The 7,587-nt window shown below is 33.2% G+C and overlaps 1 protein-coding gene across 1 annotated transcript in view; it reads right to left on the bottom strand.

Annotated features, from left to right (window-relative positions):
• Positions 1 to 7,207: 7,207 nt before the first annotated feature.
• Positions 7,208 to 7,587, bottom strand: part of LOC144975754 (atrial natriuretic peptide receptor 2-like) — a 23,113-nt gene continuing 22,733 nt past the window's right edge. Inside the window, exon 15 of the mRNA XM_078919945.1 lies at positions 7,208 to 7,587. This exon is cut by the window's right edge and continues 91 nt beyond it. The gene's annotated coding sequence lies outside the window, so the exon portion shown is untranslated.

The raw sequence follows: 7,587 nt of genomic DNA, 5'->3' as shown, positions 1-7,587 counted from the left end.
TCCAATCGTATGCATTTCTCTCTCTCTCTCTCTCTCTCTCTCTCTCTCTCTCTATCTATCTATCTATCTATCTATCTATCTATCTATCTATCTATCTATCTATCAATCTCTCTCTCATACAAATATACAACATGTGATCATAGAAAAACTGAACTGGTCAAATTCAACTGGTCAAAACCAGATGGTCAAACTGGACTGGTTAAAATCAATGGTCAAAGAAAACTGGTCAATAGCGACTGGTCAACACCAGATGGTCAAACTTACGACACGAATAAATAGCAGACGAAAGGGAGATAATAAATATAAATAGTGGATTAGAAGATATAAAATACCATACATGTCGCAACCAAACACCACGCATCGCGTGTGCTATAAACATATTGATAATAAGAATGGTCATATTAAACGCAAACAATGATAATAATAATAATGATAATAATAAACAATTAATAATAAATAAATAAAAAATAATAATAAAATAATTTAAAAATATAAAATAATAATAAAATAAATAATATAAAATATATAATAAATCAATAAAAAAAATAATAATAATAATAAATAATAATAATAATAATAATAATAATAATAAAATAATAATAATAATAATAATAATAATAAATAATAATAATAATAATAGCATATTTCACATTCTCAATACATATCAAGTTTCTCACCTACAAAGTCGGCAATTCGGGAAATCGTATAAAATATAAATCGTATTACTAATATATCACATAATTGAATGGTGGGATGGGCCAGCTGGTCACTATAAATTATATAAACCAGAGACGAATGTTCTAATATATAATAATATAATACAATATATCAATATATCACCAAGATGATTATATAATAGCCAATCAGATCACATCAGTGTTACGTCATGTAGTTGTCAACGGAGCTGAGAAAACAAACAAACAAACAAAACAAAACAACAAAGGTCGCAAAAACACATTATGATAATATGAACTCTTGTCCCTTGTCCTACGAAAATAATCTTATTTTGTCATTTTGAACATAGAAGTTTTAAAGACCTCAGTATTGTGAATAACTTCGGAGCCATTGGGCTCATAGAGCCAGAGTTTATCCCGGTTTCTATAGCGTGAAACGGACATTATTCTATATAGCAAAGTACTTTCCGCAAGATGTAACAGACCAAGATATCAAGGAGGCTCAACAAAAAAAAAAAAGCTCGTCATCAAGCGGGATTTGATCTGGGAACCCTTGCGTGTGAAGCGAGTGTTCTAGTATTAGCGTATGGCTACACCTCCAAATTTATTTCGTCAACCAGCTTCTAAAGTCTTCCTCCGCCCTAAGAGATGGTTTCGTAGCCACCTTCAAGTTTAGTGACTGGACAGTGGAGGACGATGTGATCGATCGCTGGTTTCTGGGGCTGCCTGACATTTCTGGCAGGTATCAATGTTTCCAAGTTTCCATCTGCACATATTTAATGCAGTTCTGCCATGTCCAGTTATGAGGCGGTTTGTGGAAATCTGTGGTTTCTGGGGCTGCCTGACATTTCTGGCGAGTGTTCTACCAGATGAGCTTTTGGGACCGCCAATCCGTATTAAACCTATGACATATTATGTGTGCGTCCCTGAGGTAATCGGTCAGTCAGATGGTTAAATTGTTTGCATGTGTTGAAAGCCCAACGTCTCCTGAACGTTTTAATCTTTATTTGAAGTAAATCGGATCATTTTTCATGAAGTTATGGTCATGTGCGTGGGGTAGGGTGTGAAACCCTAATTTTGAGAAAATATCTTCCAAAGTTGACAAGAGTTGAAATTCATTATAATGATTACCTTCATATAAAAAAAAATTAGGGGTAGAATTCGATGAAAATATTTCATCAATAGAAAAACGTTTGATTTAACGATTTTTGATGAGAACTCATTTTCCATAAAAATTGACCGCTTGACAAAAACTGTCAATATCTCCAGCTTTTCATCATGCGACTGATTATCTCAAGGACGCCCACAATTTGTGACATAGCGCGTGAGAACGGTATTATATCGGGAAGAACTCGTTGCCAAATGTAGATTTACAGATGAAATGGCCGTCTGAAAAAGTGTGTATGAAGAAACAGTGCCAGGCAAAGCAAGAAAGGAAAATACAATTTTTAAAAATCTCCCAAAATAAGGGGATTCCTCGACAAGGGATCGAACCTCAGACCCCCTGATTACTTGTGCTACCCTTACCAGCCGAGGAAGACTGAATTTTAGGGAGGATGTTTTGTTTTTATTTTTCTAGCAAAATTTTCTTTCTTACTTTGTCTGGCACTGTTACATACAAACATTTCATCAGGTCTTCATCTGACACCAGTGCCTGCTCCCTAATGTGTGCGGTTGTGTTGTCTTTCGGATCGGAAGGCCATGGGTTCGAGCCTCGCTTGGCGCATAGTTGTCTCCTAAGAGAAAAGGTTCTTTACACACATTCTCTCAACTATGCGCCGAGCGAGGCACGAACCCAGGATAACCTTCCGATCCGATAGTCGGTGTTATACCACTAGACCACATAGCCGCCCATCATCCCGACTTAATACCAGTTAGACAGGTTAGGAACATGATGATAAGATGATGCAGTGATGAATGGTGAATAAATGAGTGATGATAGAGTTTGAATGAATGCGTGATGATGATAAAATGAAATTATGATGATGATGATGATGATGTGATGATGATGAAGCTGATGATGATGATGATGATGAATGATGAAGTGATGATGTGATGATGATGATGATGATGATGATGATGATGATGATGATGATGATGATGATGATGATATGATGATGATGATGATGATGGTGATGATGATGATGATGATATGATGATGATGATGATGATGATATGATGATGATGATATGATGATGATATGATGATGATGAATGATGAATAATAATAACAAATAATAATAATAATATAATAATAATAATAATAATAAAATAATAATAATAATAATAATAATATAATAATAATATATAATATAAATAATAAATAATAATAATAATAATAAAATATCATAATATAATAATAATAATAATAATGATAATAATAATAATAATAATAATAATAATAATAATAATAATAATAATAATAATAATAATAATAATAATAATAATAATAATAATAATAATAATAATAATAATAATAATAATAATAATAATATTAATAATAATAATATTTTATTTACATAGAATTATTTCTGACGGTAATATTATGACAATGAATCTAGATAAATATCAGATATACATGGTTAAAAATAATTTATAGAAATATATACATAATAATATGATAATATAATATATTCGTCATACAATAATCATTGTATAAATACGCATTATTTGATATGAATTAATTATAATATAAGATAAAAGTTGATATAAACAAAATTAAAACTTCCCTCAAAAACGTGTATATGTTATAAAAAGTGAAATTAGCTCACGGTGATTTGACAAGGAACAAGATATAGAGGGCAGAACTAGCACAAACAAAACATTGAAAGGATAATGTAAAAGTTGCTGCTTGAAAAGCTCGAAGAATTAAATAAAATAACAATAGGAACTTGAATGCAAGCCTCGCTCTAATCAACAAAGGCAGATAAGATAAGGCGGACGTTACGGGTTTCCCATTTATCGACAAAATACGATGAATGTATGAAACACTAAAGACGAATGGGATTTCGTGTTGTTTATGTGACGTATATTAGTATCTCATTCGTCTTTAGTGTTTGGTTCATCGTCTTTTTTTTTGTAGATAAAGGGGAAACCCGAAACGTCCACATTATCTATCTTTGTTGGTTAAATTGAAGCCTCTATTCAATTCAATTTCATACAGTTACAAAAACTAAAAAGGGTCATTCGAATTGTTGATTAATGTTAAAGTTTGTGAAAATGTGTGCACGGAATTCCAGTGTAAAGAAGAGGGGGATGGGGGGGGGGGGGGGGTGCTGCGAGCCCGATTTAAAAAAGCGATTTAAGAAATTGACAATTTCGATAGTGACCTGAATTATTCCAGGATATTAATAAGATCTTTAAAACAAATCGAAATATTGAAAGTTATAATTTTGTACATCATTACATAATATTATGTCTAAGAAATTAATTACGATTATTTGTCACATATAGCACTTTTTTATCAAATTAAATGAATCAATATTAAATATGTCCATAGAATTGTATGTGAATTGTTTCCTTGGGTAAGAGAGACAAGAGACAGACGATGAGGAAAATCTTCACGACAAGAATAAAAGAGGAAGGAACAGTCGGGACTGCGTAGTCGGATGATATCGACAGTGAAAGGCTTTTAGTCAAATAACAAGACTGTATAGTTTGTCAATTGGTGCCTTTGAGAATTTGTGATCGAACAGCACAGCATGCTTGACGTTTCGGCATAAACCTGCTTGAATCAAGAATATCAGTTTATCGAGTAGATAATTTAATGGGAGTGGCTAAGGTTGTGAGTGAATTATTAAGATTTATGGTACAAATTATGGTTTATGGTATGAATTATGGTTTATGATATGAATTATGGTTTATGGTATGAATTATGGTTTATGGTATGAATTATGGTTTATGATATGAATAGAATTGTAGCAATAAGTGAATAATATCAATAACTATAGCAACAAGAACAATGATGACGTTGATGATGATTTTAATGATGATGATGATGATGATGATGATGGTGATGATGATGATGATGATGATGATGATGATGATTGATATGATATATATATATATAATATATATAATAATAGATAAATGAATAATAATAATAATAAAATAATATAATAATAATAATAATAATAAATGATAATAAAAAGAAGAAGAAGAAGAAGAAGAAAGAAGAAGAAAGAAGAAGAAGAAGAAGAGAAAGAAGAAGAAAAGAAGAAGAAGAAGAAGAAGAAGAAGAAGAAGAAGAAGAAGAAGAAGAGAAGAAGAAGAAGAAGAAGAAGAAGAAGAAGAAGAAGAAGAAGAAGAAAGAAGAAGAAGAAGAAGAAGAAGAAAAGAAAGAAGAAGAAGAGAAGAAGAAGAAGAAGAAGAAGAAGAAGAAGAAGAAGAAGAAGAAAGAAGAAGAAGAAGAAGAAGAAAAGAAGAAGAAGAAGAAGAAGAAGAAGAAGAAGAAGAAGAAGAAAAGAAGAAGAAGAAGAAGAAGAAGAAGAAGAAGAAGAAGAAGAAGAAGAAGAAAAGAAGAAGAAGAAGAAGAAGAAGAAGAAGAAGAAGAAGAAGAAGAAGAAGAAGAAGAAGAAGAAGAAGAAGAAGAAGAAGAAGAAGAAGAAGAAGAAGAAGAAGAAGAAGAAGAAGAAGAAGAAGAGAAGAAGAAGAAGAAGAAGAAGAAGAAGAAGAAGAAGAAGAAGAAGAAGAAGAAGAAGAAGAGAAGAAGAAGAAGAAGAAGAAGAAGAAGAAGAAGAAGAAGAAGAAGAAGAAGAAGAAGAAGAAGAAGAAGAAGAAGAAGAAGAAGAAGAAGAAAGAAGAAGAAGAAGAAGAAGAAGAAGAAGAAGAAGAAGAAGAAGAAGAAGAAGAAGAAGAAGAAGAAGAAGAAGAAGAAGAAGAAGAAGAAGAAGAAGAAGAAGAAGAAGAAGAAGAAGAAGAAGAAGAAGATGAAGAAGAAGAACGATAATAATCAGATCTAGAGATGTACAACCATACACCTCGTTTTAGCAAACATAACAGACACACACATTGTGAAAAATGCCCTTCAATCTACATAGAATGACAAATGATATCGTCACTTCTACCCATTATAACATAAATTAGTGGAAGCCAACCAGTTAACGAGCCGATTCTGGAAAATACGTGTTTTATAAAAATGGCCAGAAAACTCGTCCATCGATATAACTGACCTTAATCTTGGCAAAAGCTCCCAAAAACTGGGACGCCGCTGAGGTGTTGCTTAAATCCCAGGTTTAAGAGCTTTTACCAAGATGAGGATCATTTAGATCAACCGAAATATTCGAATGACGAGCTTTCTGGCCAATTTTTTTAATCCAGTTTTTTTTCTCCATTGAACGGGGGTGAACTCTGGTTGATGGAATAATGGCAAATTGGTTAGAACTAAAAATCTAGAAATTGACAAATTGTAAAATTAATATAATTAATTGGGATACGGATATGATGTGGATTCAATATGGCCGTGCAATGGCAGTCTCAGTAGATGGTTGTGGAATTGTCTGGGATGGGGGAGGGAGGGGGGAGGAAGAGATTACTGGCGAAAAGAAACAAAACGGTACCATATCGGGGTGAATAAAACCAGAACACAAAAATTCAATCTGAAGCATATGTTTAAGATTCAAGTAAATAATATTAATATATATATATATATATATATATATAATATATATAATTTATCCTTGCGCAACGACTAATAAATATCCCAGGCATTCACGAAAATATGATAACTCATCAAACAAGATGTCTGATTCCAACAGAATCATACCATATATTATATATATATATATATATATATATATATATTCATATGAGGAATATATTATTTTATGGTTTAGGCTTCTGCTTAAATCTAATCTCCTCATTTTAATCATTTCAAACAAAAATTAATTTTTAATAATTCAAATAATCTTCTTGTATAAGAAACTGACAACCAGAAACTGACGCGGGGGAATAAAGAATGATAAGAAGGGTGGGAGATGAAGGACACCACAGATGTCTGGATTGGCGGTTCGCAAATCGATGGAAGGGGGGGGGGGTGCTGGGGTTCAAATCCGAGAGGAAGCCGGCAACCAGACACCATTGTCTCTTCTTCAGCTTAAACACAAACTCACAGACTTATGCGCTGCATGATAGAGTGCCAAGAGGTTGGGTCGGTAATTATTATTTATCTTCTGGGATTTCGTCCCGATACATTCTGGCAGTAAACCAGGGTGGATGGTCGGGGTCAAATTTGTGGCATATCGATACAATTCAGTAGTACGCCAGGGTGATCCAGCGGACGGGACTTGAATATTCATGTCTAAACGTTTATTGTTTTGTCCTTTAACTCAGAAGGGAGTGATCATGGTGATGATGATGGTGATGAGGATGATGTTGATAATAATGATGATAAATATGGTAATAAAAGTGATGATGGTGATGATGACGATAAAGTAAAGTTGATAATGATGATAAAGATGATAATAAAAGTGATGATAGTGAGTGACGGATTTCTTATCGATACTGAGTCCTCAAAGTGTTGTAGAAGAGGGGGATGGGTGGATGTGTGGATGAATGGGTGGATGGGTGGATGAATGGGTGGATGGATGGGTGGATGCTGGATGGTTGGTGGATGGATTGATGGGTGGGTGGATGGGTGGATGAATGGATAGATGGGTGGATAAGAAGGAGATCGGCTTAATACAATAAGGGTATGTAGTTCTATCAGCAGATACATACAAATTATGGTGGATAGAATAGTTTAAAATGGCATAACGATACATGCAGTCTTGTGCTTCAGTTGCTGGCCACGATGACGATAATAATAATGATGATGAATGATAATGACGATAATAATAATGATGACGATGAATAAGCCTCTGGTGCACTGTTTAGGCAAAGAGGCGATGGCTTTTCAATGTCCATGAGTAGAGACC

This window comes from Berghia stephanieae, chromosome 6 (genome assembly GCF_034508935.2).
Source record: "Berghia stephanieae isolate SIO BIC M18660-M18661 chromosome 6, UCSD_Bste_1.3, whole genome shotgun sequence".
In the NCBI taxonomy this organism is placed as follows: domain Eukaryota; kingdom Metazoa; phylum Mollusca; class Gastropoda; order Nudibranchia; family Aeolidiidae; genus Berghia; species Berghia stephanieae.
This window is presented reverse-complemented; position numbering and strand designations above follow the sequence as displayed.